Below are 16,092 nucleotides of genomic sequence, written 5' to 3' on the forward strand. Positions count from 1 at the left end.
ACCAATGCCCTTGAGAAGCACTTATATTAACATTTCTATGCTATATATATATATATATATATATATATATATATATATATATAAATGAAAATTTAATGTTAATTTTGAGATTTACCGAAGCACCAATACATATCTACATCTCAACATTCTAATGTACAGAAGGAAAAATAGGTATTAACTTTGAGATTTGCTAAAGATTTAACAGTTCACGATCGCAGATGACAACATCCAGGATCAACACTGTTCATGTACTGCAGGGTAAGATTAAGTTAAGTTTACATTTAACCAGTTTAATATGGAGAGGCACTGAAATATAGATCTGCTTTTGTATGACAACCAGAAAACGTTTTCATTTTTAAAGTGTTTCTCTATGGTCCTGAAACCTAAAGATGTCAAGTGAACTAATCCTTTAAATTCTAATGTTTGTTTTCAAAGATTAGTACATTAGATGGTAGCAAAGCTAATCGAATGGGAAATGAGCACGCACAGTTAAATATCAACTTAAAGTATATTGAATATCACAATAAATAAAATAAAAAAAAACTGATATGCAAATCTCAATCTCTGACATTAAAGCTGCAGTCGGTAACTTTTGACGCTCTAGCGGTTAATAAACAGAACTGCTTGCATCTTGCGGGAGAACATCGTAGCCGGAACTACTTCTCTCTGTTTATGTCTATGAAGAATCACAAAGGTACTGGGTTACTCCGCCGCGGTACCCCCGAAGCAATCTAAAATAGTCAGAATATAAACACTTATTATAGGTGCACCCTAGAAACACGGTTTGGAAAATGGATTCATGGTGTACTCGCTTATTATATACATTTTTCTACATTTTGAACACAAATAAAGTTACGGACCACAGCTCTGATTGGTTGTTTCTTAACAGGAGCGATGTATTACTGCAAATTGCAATAGGACCACTGGGAGGAGCCAGAGGAGCTTGATTTTTCACAGATTATCTGTCTCATATTCTACTGTCAGGACATAATGACAGGTTTAATAAATATGTAAAAAATACATTTTTACAAAAGTTACCTACTGCAGCTTTAAACATACCTGAAAAAAAAAAATTTCAAAAAAAAGAAAAAAAAAAATACTAATATGATACATCAAAACCATCCAGATGTAAGCGACAGTCAAAAAAAAAAAAGGACTGAAATCACTTCATCATGTTATCTAAAGCTATCTCATTTTTGCAGTTCATTCCCCTGCACGATTCATTTGCTAAGTACTTAGGAAGCGCAGTCTTTATCATCCTTCCTCGTGTCTAATCAAACATCGAGGGATTTTCTCTTCGTTGAGATGAAGTTCTTACTTAATCCATCTAGTAATCGTCCTCTCAGCGGCAGGCTGATGACGACCTAGGTTGTCCGAGATAAGAGGGCACAGATTCAGGCAGCAGTGGCACCGTACTCACACATCATTCGCCACCTACACCCATAATGAAAAAAACGATCAAACCAATGAGTTATCATGAGAATGGACTGTCAGAGCTTGTCGTAGTGTGACTCAGATTGCTATTGCTCCTGACACATATTGGATTAAAGCAGGAAGTTGAAAGCAGGAAGTTGTGTAACTCTGAAACAAATAAGGTACGACTGCAACCTCTCTGCTGCAACTTTTTGGAAAAAATGTTAATGATGTATTACGAGCCTAATAATATTATTAATATTAATTGTCTTGACATCGTCAAAGGCATCAGCCAGAGAACAATATCTATGACTATCATCGATACACAATACAAAACCCAGCAAAACCCAAATTGAAATGGCTTTCAAGTTTGCAGCACAAGGAGTGTAGGTTATGCAATACTTTAATTGGGACAAATTACAACCCCATGAATGAGCAATCGTAATAGCTACACTTTCCTTACCAAATACATATTAAAAACCACAAGGGTCAGAGTGTTTATGGCAATGACCAACTCTGATCCATCGCTGACAATCACGTGTTTGGGAAAGTCCAGAAAAGGTCAAGAATGTTTATGACTTACAGCAGACACACACAAAACTTCCTCCTGCTTCTGATGAGACTCTCACAAGAGAGCTAAAGGAAGGATTGCACATTTGTAGCACATCACAAAGGCAGGGAGTGCATCATGGCACCCGTGAATGTGTGTAACGGCTCTACAGGGCATTTCCGGGCACCATGCCCTGCCCGCTCCACCTTATCAGCAGTAGAGACACAAGACTGCCAGCTTTAATGAAAGGCTTCCTGAAGCCCGTCTAATCCTCCTGCAGAACGGATCTACGTGTGTGGCACGTCAACAGAACTCCATCACAAAGCAAAGGGTGACAATCAAAGTCAGAATTACAGATGTGTCAGAAACGACGCTAAGAAGTACACTATCATTAGCACGCTCACACACACTTTGATTTTGTGTGAGATACGAGAAGCATGATGGAAGTGAAAGGTTTTGCACATGCAAAAAAAAAAAAAAAAAGACTACACGAGACAGTCGGATAATAAACATACAAGCACTTCCTCTTATTTTCTGCTTGCAAAACAATCTATACCATAGCACACAGATCTACCATATTTGACCAAACAACACTAACACTAATGTAACAGCAGATCATCTAAATAAGCTCATACTCAAAAAAAAGTTTTTTCTTTTAATGCAGTTAGTTACTTCCATGAGATGCAGTTCTGGACCAAAAGTGAAGCAAACCACGCGAGGCAGATTAAAACTGATACTGCAGTTTTACTCTTATGTGCGGACATGCTTAGGTCTCTCTCCAGCATTTTGCCAAGTGCAATTGCATGCAATTGGATGGTCAACCATTGAATTTGCATCACAAGTTTTATTACATTATGAAGTAGATGTCAGTTACTAGCTCTATTAGATAAACATGATCTCACTGTAAAGTGCAGACAGGATAATCTGAACAGTATGACAGTATAAATATGATTACTTCCAGTCTGTTGCACAGCTTAGCACTTTCTGTGCAATGCTAAAATAATATTTATTGGCTGTGACTGTAAAGCCTGATTTTAAGACTGAGAATAAGCCTTGAGTCCTGACATCTGAGCGGATGTGCTCGCTGCACTAATGGGCATGTGACGTGCTTGAAAACTGACAGAAGGGAGAAGTGATCTCAACTTTGAGTTGTTCACTCCAAAAAGAAAACTACCTTCCTAGTAACATTTATGCTTTCACTGAAATCTAAGAAATACACAATTACTAAAATAATAATAATAATAATAATAAACCAACTCTTCGGACGTGTTTACACCTGACAGGTTTGGTTAGATTAAAACAAACAAATCTGGAACTCATTTGAATAAGTGTGATCACTGCCATTCGAACTAAACTAGTGGAAAAAGCCTAAAGAAGTGGATATCAATCTACTTTCAAATGTACTCCGGTGAAGTCCGACTGATATTTAAACTCAACAGGGACCAAAGACACGCAAATGAATTTAAAACAGGACGTGATGTCACAAGATAAGACCCTAAAGAGGACAAAATGTTCAAGCACCTGGTTCTTATTGTCATAGGAGCCATGTTGGCCGCCACTGCAAATGCACGCTGGAGTCAAGAGTGAGGGACTACCAGCAGAGCCTGGTCGCATGATCTTAGGTTTCTGGACGGAGTGTATGGAAGTTCAGAGGTAGACAGGAGCTAGATTATGTAGACATACAAAAAGGAGAATTTTTAAGTCTATTCTCTGGGGAACCAGCAACCAGTGCAGAGATCCGAGAATTGGAGTGATATGTTCTTGTTTACGACACTTGTGAAGAAGGTCTAGCTGAGATGACTAGGCTTTAAATTGTGCTTTTTTTCTTCTTCTTTTTTTACTCAAATTGCCCCTGAATGAGTGAAAATCGTTCAACAGGATGGGTGTGTTAGCTTCCTGTACTTAATGAACAAAGGGATAGCACCAACCTCAGTCTCAGCACTAGCTGTGACAAGCCAAAAGAGGAAGTGGTTTGAGGGAACAGGAAATGACATCATTCCTGAAAACCAGCTTTTGAGACGGCAAACGGCTGCTTCGGTTGAGAATGCCATAAAGGCTTTATATATGGCTGCTGGTTTTGTGCATCCTCCAGGGATCTGGGTAGATATAACAAATGTTTCCCAGGTCACTAAAAATAACAAATCTGGAGGCCCAGGTTACGGTTAGTGGCCATTCTGTGGCTGTATACAAGCTCCAGACTCTCAATGATGATTAAAATCAATGCGACTTGAACAGGTTGAATTGACCAAATGAGGGGAAGAGGGCCAAGCAAAAGGCACAGGCACAAACTTGTGCCTGTGTCTGTTGAGCAGCCATTAAATCAAAACTGAAAGGAAGACATTATACCAATTAGGGCTGCACATCAGCTATGGGGACAGGACTGAATGTGTAAAAGAAATCAGGCACAGCATGGCCATTTGGACCTCGAAATTGGATCTCACCACAATGCTAAATCAGAACACCAAAATAAACCTAAAGTAGGGATGTGCAAAACTACTTGTTTTTATAATCAACTAGCAAGTGGGTGTTATTATGCTGGTCATATTCATAAACACGGATTAGTCACGTTTTTACAGAGTGTGCACATAAGACATGTTCTGTCATTCAAAAACAGTTGGAAGGAGATTGACAGAATAAGACAAAACGAAAAACGTAGGGATGCTACGAAATTAAAATTCTGGGCCAAAACCAAAATTTTTGGATGCACTTGGCTGAAAACCAAATAATTCTTTCTTGTTTTATTAAAGAATATAAAATGATGTTGGAAGACATTTAAAATTTACCTTAATAATTTTAATGATACAGAATTAAAAAAACTTTTAATGAAAGTAAAGCAATAAAACTGGATGGAAAATATATTAATATTTTTTTTTTTCAGTTCTGTGCAACATAATCAATTTATCCAATTTTTTATATATATATATATATATATATATATATATATATATATATATATATATATATATATATATATATATATATATATATATATATATATATATATAGTCTAATTTAGCAGCGTAGCCCAGTGCAGCTGTATAACACTAGGTTACAGCACAGTAGCACTATGGTACACAAGTAAAGCATTTGCATGGGACAAGAGCAACTCAACATAACGCACATTCATAGAGCAAAATATTGAGTGGAGCGTCACACTCAGTGACGACGGCTAGAGAGTGAAACCCACAAGCTGAACACTGCTGGGTGGTGCCATTTTTTAGCAGGAGGAATTTTGGTGCATCCCTGAAAAAAGATTGATAAACTAATCAACCTCACTAATCTCAACCAGCCGACCACACAGTCAAGAGAGTATGTTGATGCAGGAATGAGAAAGAGCTTTAATTGATTTTGTGCTTTGCTCTGTAAGAAGCAAACGGAAACGTTAGTGGGCCAGTGCAGGCATACAATAGGCTAAAAAGGAAATGGGAGTTTCAGTGTGTTTAATTTTCACCCCCTCCACACTGCACCTCTGAGACTAAGCTGGCTGATCTTTCTTCTCCCCAGCTACTGGCACCATCCCTTCATGCCCCAAAGTCCCGAGAACAAAGACCTGCCAGTGCTGCACACCTCGTCGTCTCACTCTCGTTACTGTCAAGGAGAGAGTCTAGTTTAATGAACCCTTCACTTAAAAAAAAGGAGATAAATCTGTGGCTAATTACAAACTGTAATCAACAGAGCAGTTCATAACAAGCTACTATGGGGTATGTTGATGTCAGATTATCATGAAACTTGGTACAAAAGCAAACATCAAATGATCTTGTACTCGGCCATCCCAATCAAGTATTAGTGATAAGAGATCACAGTCTACTTAATAAAAACTTTTGTATTAGATTAACTCCATGAATTTTAAACTCAAATTAAAATTTGTTCTTTCAACAAATTGAAATATGTGGACGTCAGTCAGTCTTGTGATTTTACAGCCTACAGAAGAAGCATATCAAATATGAGGGAAAATAGCTTGAACTCAACATTATGACATTTGCAAATGTATTTTTGGATTAAAAAAATAATAATAATAATTTAAAGGTTTGTGATAGGGCTGCATGATTGAAGGTGCAAAGGCGATTAATTGTGATAAGGCAGAAGCTGCGATTGTCATGCGTATCATTCAGTGAATCACAGTTCTGTGATCAGTAGTAAATCTCTAACTGAAGGCCAGAGGGCGCTCTAGCACAAAAAAAAAAAAAAAAAATCCAAATACGCCCCGCAGAAGAAATCAGAAAATCCCTATAGCGGTTGCTAAATAAACAGAAGATTTAATTGCTTTCATTGATTCAACTTGACTTATAAACACATGACTACAACAACATATGGTTTATCTTTGTCTCATAATTTTTATTATAATATAGAATATAATAATGCAATGCTAATCAAAATAGCCTTTATCACAGCTTAGAATACGATGAAATACTGTATGTTGTGTGCCTTATTCTGTGTAAAAAGCCACATCATCTCACAGAAAGATTAATTTCAAACACTCCTCTTATGTAATAAAGTGAGTTTAGATTAAAAACATGTTATTAAATGTGGTATTTTCACATGCTTACAGATGGAACAACATTTACTACACAGAGCCATTGTTCATGGAGAAGCTATGCAAACAGCTTTCATAATCGCAGAACGATTTATTTTATTATTGCACGATTATATCATCTGCTATTATGAATGCAATTTTGCGTAGCTTGTCAGTGAACTATGGCTCTGTGTAGTAAATGCTGTTCCATGCGAAAGCACATAATGGAGATTTACTACTAATCACATAAACGCATTACTGACAAGATGACAATGATTGATTAATCGTGCAGCCCTATTTTGTGGTAAATTAATTTTCAAAGAAACTAATTTTTATGCAGTATGCAATAAATAAAGTATATCAAAAGCGACGGTAATAATTCTGAAGGATCATGTGACACTTAAAGGGGTCCTATTATGCTTTTCCACTTTTTGAATTTTAGTCAGTGTGTAATGTGTATGTTTGGGCATAAAAATTATCTTCAAACTTACAAGTCCACTCCAAAGGGAGATTTCTTTTCTTTTTTTTAACCCTTCTCAAGAACTACAATGAATGACTCATTTAGACTACACTGTATTTCTGAAGGAATCCGACTGTCTTCAGAAAATTAAATTAAATTTTAATTTAATCTCGCATGCAATGTCTGATAACCTTGCTTTGCCTACAGCGGTTACCATGGAAACCACTCAAACAGCGCCTCCTGGCGGCAGAGAATGAATTTCCATACATAGGCCGCCTGAGAAACACTGGACTATGGTATAAATAAACTCAACTGTACAACAGTTTCATTGGAATTAATGTTATAATTGTTAGAATTAAACAACAACAATACATACGCACTTATCTGTATAGTTAATGCAGTTATTAAGTTTTTAGTTTTAAGCGGTTGTTGACATCCTCTCCAGAAGGTGATTTAGCCCAAAAAAAATTAAAATAAATAAAACTCTAATATGTTTTGCAATTTCCATGCTTGCAGTTCCGCGCGATCTCGCTCAAGTTTCTGTGGGTCTGAATCCGGCTAAAGTTGAAATAGCAATATTGACTCCATCCTTAACTACATCAGAGCAGACAGAACTTGCTGCTTTGGCAAGGGGCGGGGCAGTACTGAAACGGTCTAAACCGTTAGCCAATGACAATGCAATGGGACAGCTAACCTATCACATCACATTTAGCTTTTCAGAAGGAGGACCTTCATCACACTCGAAACTAATCATCCAGGCTGGGGAGAAAGGTATTGTAATACTGTAAATTATGAGCACTAAGTTTTCTCTGTGGACTGATGATTAATTAACAATGATATTATGAATGTAAATGTTGAAAGTTAACGGCATCAATTTTCATTTCACTTCATGTTGTCTTGAACGGCAATGCAGTAAATAAAAATATTCATATAAAATACATACAATATATAAACTACAGATCCATAAAAATCAACCCTGCTCATGCTTCTGTAAAGAGCAGGTTTTTTTTGTTTGTTTGTTTTTTTAGCACCAGGAGATTTCTTGTCGGTGTAAAAATCCACAAATGGAGAGGCTTTTACTCACAAGGCAAACACGTAGCCCAGTTTAGTTACACATCCTACCCCAACGTTCAATGAATAAAGGAAGCTGATTACATAAGGTGAAATGCTATCTATCTGCCATTTCTTGAGGTAAAACAGTCAATGTAAACACACTAAAGAGGTGACCTTTCACTAAGGCTGCACAATTAATCGAATTTCTAAGTCCACTTATGTTATTCAGATTTTTAAGATGTGTTGGTTTTTTTTTTCTACAGAATATCTTAAGGGTTTTTCCATTGTTTTAATTATACTTTTAGTTTAACATTGTAATACCATAACATATTTTTAAATAATTAATATATTTTCTTATTATTTAAAGAAGAAATCAATCCAATGAATAGTTGACGTTTGAGGCCTTGTACTATAGAAATGAGCAATAAAAGTTTTTCAGTTTAAATGTTTTCAGCCTTCATTAAAAATATGGAGTTGCTTCAAACAATGATATAAACATTCCATGTAAATTGTTTTCATCGTAATTAATAATTTATCGCTATTAGAATTTCAAGAGAATAAATCGTAAATTATGATTTTTGTCATAATCATGCAGCCCTACCTTTCACCTCCTGATGACTGTAAGAGGTTATGAACTTCTGTTCAGTGCATTTCAGCAAGTTCTGGCAAAGAATCGAGATAAAGCTGTTTTTCCCCCCAAAGTGCTTTCTCAGTCGTCACACTTTACAATAGCTGCACGTCGCTAGTTCTTATGGGTCAGATTGAAGTAAACAAAGAGTGTTCTTGTTCTCACCCTCCTCACAGACGAAGGGAGACGGTTCAGTGAAGGGGACATGCAGTCATGCAGATTCTCGTTTACAGGATGGCAGGGTGATATTGGTCTGTTCAGAAACATATACAACATGTTCCATCTCATACAGATTTAATTTCCTGCTTTCAAAGAAAAGTACATTGTGCTGCACAATCATCTGCCATTTTTAGCAAAGAGCAAGCCTGAACAATGTCAACAGCACCTCGCCCCGGCCTCACACAAACAGATGGCCAGGCCAGTGTCTGTGATCTACCCCTTCATTTACAGGAACCTTGCACATCTCTGCCAACGTTCTTGTTGCTCTTACAACAGTGTGGCAGAGCACTGTATTCCCACCTAGAGCAGACCAAAGTGAGAGACAGCGAACAAGCTCTGGTCCTGGTGTAAAATGGAGCCAGGGGGCAATTTCCACTTCTCAGGCCCTATAACGAAAGCTGATAAAGAGCAAATACAAAGACTTTAATCAAATTTATTCTGAGGAGAGCAGAAAAGGTCAGAAAGGAAAGGCTTTTTGACAGACTGCTTGACTGTAGAACTCACCATTATCATCAAAAATATTGTTTTCTATCATGAACGTGGAAATAATTTGTCTGGTTTTAGTGGCAACAGGGAATCAAATCTGAACACATAGATGATACAGGCACACAATGGGTCTGATCGACATTGATTTCTTAGTGGTCTGCTACAAATGGAAATTTTGTCATCGTTTACACACCCTCATGCCATTTGTATTCATATCCATTCAAATTAAGCATGTCAAGATGGTTCACAAGGTTTGACGTCAATGACACTGAAATCTCAATGGTTTTTGAGACCATTCAAATTCAGCGGAAAGTTTGACAACAATTTCAGTATAAGCAAATATATAGCTACGTTTATAAGCAAAAACTATTCTTTAAAGTCACTTATGTCAAACCTGCTGCCACTATATTTAAATGGTCTTAAATGCAAGTGAGATTTGAGAGCAGAGGCAAGAAATAACATAAATAACATAAGGCCATTTAGTTTGTTTAATAAAAGAACAAGGTATAGACATGTTCTATAGGAACGGTAACTTTAAATGACTTCTGTTGTGATCTGATGGTTTAGAGAAAATACAATTAAATAAAAATTAACTTGACCTTTGGGGTGGGGGGCGGGTTTATAATGACATGAGGCTGAGTAAATGATGACAATTTTGCTTCTGGGAGACCTATTTATTAAAAAATTTAAATAAAAGAGTCTGGCTTTTATAAAAGAATCTGGCAAATACTTGATAAAATCTCTAAGCATTCAGGAGATTTGCCTACAGAGAAAGGAGCTATTTTTACGAAATTTTACTAACCACTATGGGCTTCAGATCTCTGGAGCACTGTGAAGTTCCCTGCTGCTTTAAATGCTCCACTATCACTCCAGCCCCCCCCCCCCCCCAAAAAATGCCAAACACACCAAATACACAACACACCAAACAGATAACATAAAAAGTTTAGCCACACATGAAATCACTGTATATGGAATTATCACACTTCACAAAATAATGCAAAAGCAGACATATGTGTGAGAGCAAAACCTCTCTGGAATAACAGGGACTAGTTGTGTGTTCTGACCTTGCTTTGAGGAAATAGTTGAGAACGTTGTGATGGATCGTTGAGCTCGTCTGACATAAAAAACCTTTAGAGCAGAGATGCAGTCTGATTTCATTAGTCTGAAATACTGATGTCAGTAGTTAAATTTAAAAAAAAATGTTTAAAATCACTCTTCACCGAGCGCTTACAATGATACACAAGGAAACATTTGAAAGCCATGTCTATCAGCGGATCCCTAATATATCATAGACAGATTCGCTGATAGACACGGCTTTCAAACGCTTTTATTTGTTTTCTGTGCCCAAATTCAAATCTAAATTCAAAAAGCTAATGGGAAATACTGGTATCATCACATTTTTAACATTTTAGACATCTGTACTTTCGACAACACTAGTCTTAAATGCACTGTTCATCAGAGCTTGCAAACTCACAAGGGAATTATGAGGCCATTTTTCACATCAGCTTAATGATCAACTTCCAAACCCAAAATTAACAAGGACACAGCAGTTAGGGAAAGTTTGCCAAATTTTTAAACAGTTTGTCTTGCATGTGCAAACATTTTTACATAATACATGCTATTATTTTATTACCTGCCATCTGACAAAGTGATTTTGCATTTAAAATTAAATATATTAAATATAAAAGTTCATTCAAACAAGACTACTCTATGACAGACAGACACAGACAGACAGACAGATAGATAGAGATATGCCTCTAGACCCGTGACAGCTTTACAGTGGAATCCTAAATGGACCGAACAGCTTTTTCCACTAGCGATCAACAGAGAAAGCAAATAAGGCGTGTAAATGCAAAACGTGATTTCCATGTGATGTAAGACTGTTACAGCCAGCACCAAAAGGCCATAATGAGTTTGTGTGTCCGTTTGTTTGTTCTGGGGCCTTTTGCCAAATGCCTGTCTGCATTTATCTGTTGGTACAGTAAGAGTGTAAAAAAAAAAAAAAAAACGCCGCACACAGGATTGTGTTGTGGGAGTTATTCTCGCTCCATTTATCACCATCAACACTATTAAGCCCGATGGCAAAACCAAAGAGGCAAAAGCAGAAATCAGTTCAACAGGTTCTGTCAAACCTGTAAAATAGGTTCAGGGTAGCTCGCATAACGGATGCATATTACACACTTGACTATATTCTGCCTGGAACTTTTGCAATTTGATAAGAATAATTATTGGCTACAGTACAGGAACTCTGAAAACAATTTATCTAATTAATTTAAACATATTATGATATGTTATTATATTATTGCTTGAACATGATGTTTCATAAATTTAACCAAGCATTTCAAGTAAACTCATGCTGCAAGCAATAGTGTGGGAGATGTTCAGACTTGTCCATGCTTTAAGGGTGATGACTACAAAGACACAAATGAATATTTCTCTTGCAAAGGTGAAAAACAAAGGCAGTTAGAACAATCCGGTACTATAAAAAATAATCTGAGCAATATGTGCTGGAATTCACTGGAGATTACATTTGAACAAAGTTCATAACATAAAGTGTAAGCCCAGCTAAAGAATCATTCTTGGAATTAAGAGGGAAAAGCAGCAACAGAAGCTTATCATTAAAAGAGTTTCAGAAATTTGTTTAAGGGGAGATAAAGTTAAAAGCCTCAAACTTCATCTAAGGCCTAAACTCAAGAGTTCTGGGAGCCTGGAAATACAACTCTTCCCTACATCTGCCACAAGCTAAAAATAGTCCATCATCCATCTAAGCCTTGCAACACTTCCCTCTAAACCAAAAGTTTGAGTTTGGAAAGACCAGAGAGACATCAGCCTGTGTGAAAGTGTCCTGACCAGATGCGACGCAACAAGATTCCAGTGACAAGCAATTTGTCCGTCAATACCAGACGTGCCACGGCTATCAGCGTTGTGCAGACGATTAGGGGATCAACAAACAATTATTTTGATAATCGATTAATCAGATTATTTCAATGATTAATAAGTAAACTTTGATTATTCAACTTTTGCAGATACCTAATATATATATATATATATATATATATATATATATATATTTTTTTTTTTTTTTTTTCTATCAAATAAATAAAGGTAAGCACATCAACATTTGAAAGTCATATTATGTAATTACAATTATACAATAAATGTATATAAATAAACATATTTGGCACACTAAATGAGATGACAGAGAAACTCTCTCATTCACCATTTAATTAGCTTAATGAAAAAGTAACTGAATGACATCATTCTGCCTAACATCTCCTTTTGTAAGTCATATGGATAAGAAACGAAATAAAGTGAGTGATGTGATGGGATGCTTTATTTTTAATAAACTACTTTATCCATAACATAATCTCTCTTAAAAGACAGTATAAGGTTATGATAATCAAAACAGTCTGTAGCTAGATCAAGATTTGATCTCTAAAAAGCAAACAATCACTTTATAACAGAAAATCAGGTTGTAATTCTAACTGAAAGCGACACTGACTGATTTAAGGCTATTGCATAAAGTACAATATAAATAAACGTGACTGGATTTTACGATAATGTTGACTAATCATTTCAGCCCTATAGACGATAGTATCATGTATCGATGATAGTCAGAGATATCACCTGCGGCTGACACCTTTGACAATAACAAACACAAGCTTGCAATACAATGTAATTCATATTAGGGCTTATTTGTTTCATCATATTTCTTTTTCTGCATTTTTACAGTGTTGTGTGTTATAAGCAATCACACATGATTCCGTTCAGAGCTCAGATTAGTCATCGCTGAAACACAGGAGTTTTGTTGTTCAGACTTCTGCTCGCTCATGAATTCTCTCAACCTAAACAACAAAGTGCAGATTTACGTGCGATGTAAGTATAGGACATTTTTTCGTCATGCAGTGTAGATATCTTCACTGATTAACAGGAGTGTTTTTTAAAGTGTATAAACTCACAACACACTTGAAGACAGTGATGATTATCTCTGATATTCTAAATGTTCTTTGCTCATTTCCTGTAGCTGCTGTTTGATTAACTGAGAAAATGTAAGCATTTTAATCAGTAAATTATAATGTTTCTATTAAATTGTTATGTTAAATACAAATTCAGTCATATAAAAAATATTTAATATATTTAGTTAATAAACTACACTAACATTAGGCTGCGTTTAGCCTTACCCTGTAGTTGGTTCACTCTCCAGCTATGAAACTAAGTAAGTAAATAGTTAAATAAATTAGTATGATAATACTGTGTATCTGCTAACTTACAAGCTAACTAACAATAGGATGATATTACTATGGAGCATATCACCCAACACAGAATACATCAATTATCACAACCGTTCAGAATAACGTCTGGGCAGATCCATCTGCAATTAAACTGATGTTTATAATCCAATTTATAAATATTAAACTTTTTTATATTATTTTAAGTATATACTGAGTGGCTTATACCTTTGTTATGGAACAAACTTGTTGGTTTGCATCTAGTTCACATTTGCTTTAATTTATTTTCAAGATCTATTGTTGCTTTCAATATGGCTATAAGGGGCACGCAAAATGATATTCAAATAACAATCAGATAATTTTAACATTGAATAAAGCACATAATCTCTACCTTAGATTAGTATTGTCATAGTTTGTATGCTGTAGTTCCAGCCACGACAATGCAAGAAAATAGAAATTCCCATTGCAGCTGGTTAGGACAAAAACTCAAGATTAATGTGGAAAAGATACTTTTTAACACAATGTGTGTGGTTAGGACATGATTTGAGACTAAACATGTCTTTCCCAAACAGGGCTCGACAATAAGGACTGCCCGATGGCCCGGGGCCAGCGTGAAAGACATTCGGGACAATCAGGCCATTGCTCCTTTACTGCTTCAGGACCAGTAAAAATTTCACCACTGGCCCAAAAAATCTTTAGTGTTGTGCACTGTCAAACCAGAGGTCTTTCCTGGCATCAGAAGTAGTTTAAGGGTTAAAAGATTTAATCATTTAAACTTCCTCAGACAGTGACTCAAATCCCTAACCTAGTGTTTACTCTCCATGTCTGCTATTAGAGCACAGCCCACTGAGACCTAGAATTAAATGTAGTAACTGACACAAGAAACATTATTAGGATTATTCGCTGTTACTTGACCGAGTAGGTGTCTTGCAGACTCACAAGACAACTGACTCAATAGAAAGCTTAAAGTTTTGGCCCAAATTTAATACACAAATTAAAAGAACCAGTCTGAGTGGGAATGTTACCATCCTAAGTTGATCTATGACACCTAAAGCTTCTCCTTAAAATGTGAAATATTCCTCGCATAAAGATACCAAAAAAAAAAAAAAAAAAACAGAACAAAAAAATATCAGGAACAAAATCATGATGAGTTTTCAGGTTTTTGTGACTAGCATGTAAAATGGATTCTCTTCTATACGATCCTGCAAGTGTTTCTCATACATATGTAAGGAAAAAAATACATTCAATTACTTATACAAATGGCAAAATATTCATATTCATTGTATTAAACATTTCATATTCGCCTGCCACAAATACCATTACGAAGGATAACTAACATGTTGTGTTTGACATATTTAATGGGATAACCAAACAAAATGACCATGCAAGTCCAAAAACTGCTGGGCATGACGTTGTCTCCATCACATATGCTTTTAAAAGTCAACTAAGTGGTACGCCAAAGCAATTTTCTGACTTCATAAAGTAAAATTCGAACGGCTTGAGAACTCCCTATAAAAAGCTCCACACAAAGTATTTCATTTCTCAGTCCTTAACAAACACGCAAAGCAGTACAATATACAGCCCCTGCCAAAAATATACTCTCAGCACTTTCTTTGGCTCAGGGCGGATGTTCCTGGCTTCTGTTTGGGCTCTAAGCCTTCCAAAAACATTCCCCTGACAGATTTCCTTCATTTCTGTTAAAACAGTTTGGACCAGGCCAAAGTGCACACTGAGTGTGAATATGTGCGGCAATGCTGCACAACAAGAGATGTTGAGAGTGACCACAGGCACTGTCAAAACATTACCTCAACCTCTACCCCTTAAAGTCACACTGAAATAAGCAGTTTCCACATCAATGTACTTTGGTTTTTCTGCGATTGGGAAAGTTTCACATACTACCAGGCAGAAGTTTGGGCACATCACAGTCAATCTGTTTCTCAGATTCTTATACAGCTTTTGATCTAAATCACACCCTTAAAACGGATGTTTGAACCAAATGACCAAAAACCATGTATGTGCGCAGCAAACATCCTTCAGTTTTATAAAGCAACCCAGCCCAGGATGCACAATTCAAAAATGAATTGTAACAACAAGATCATGGGTTCGATTCCCAGGAAAAGAAGACACTAATAATTTTTTTTTTTTTATATGTCCCTTTTTATATGTCCCTAGAATGCAATTTAAGTCGCTTTGGATAAAAGCATGTGTTAAATGCATAAATGTAATTTGAATAAGGGTAGCTACTATTATTATTTTTTTTTACATTTTGAGCTTGCTACAAAATTTTCATTCTTCCATTTGTGGCATTGTGTTGTGATGACTTTACTATTACTCTATAATGTGGAAAATACGTCATAACTTCATAAAGAGTAGGTGTGTCTAGACTTTTAACTGGCAGAGCTACCATCTGAAGCAATAATACTAACCTGTTGAGTGCCAAAAATGAACGTCATCATATTTCACAGCACATACACTTATTGGGTAACTAATCTTCTCAAATGACAAGTTTATCTCAACCAATTCTGACATGCCTCAGGTCAC

The 16,092-nt window shown here is 36.1% G+C and overlaps 1 protein-coding gene across 1 annotated transcript in view; it reads right to left on the reverse strand.

Annotated features, from left to right (window-relative positions):
- The window catches only part of LOC128022163 (guanine nucleotide-binding protein G(i) subunit alpha-2-like), a 50,268-nt gene that overhangs the window by 32,974 nt on the left and 1,202 nt on the right, over positions 1-16,092 (reverse strand). The window lies entirely within an intron of this gene.

Source organism: Carassius gibelio, chromosome A11, assembly GCF_023724105.1.
Source record: "Carassius gibelio isolate Cgi1373 ecotype wild population from Czech Republic chromosome A11, carGib1.2-hapl.c, whole genome shotgun sequence".
NCBI classification, from domain to species: domain Eukaryota; kingdom Metazoa; phylum Chordata; class Actinopteri; order Cypriniformes; family Cyprinidae; genus Carassius; species Carassius gibelio.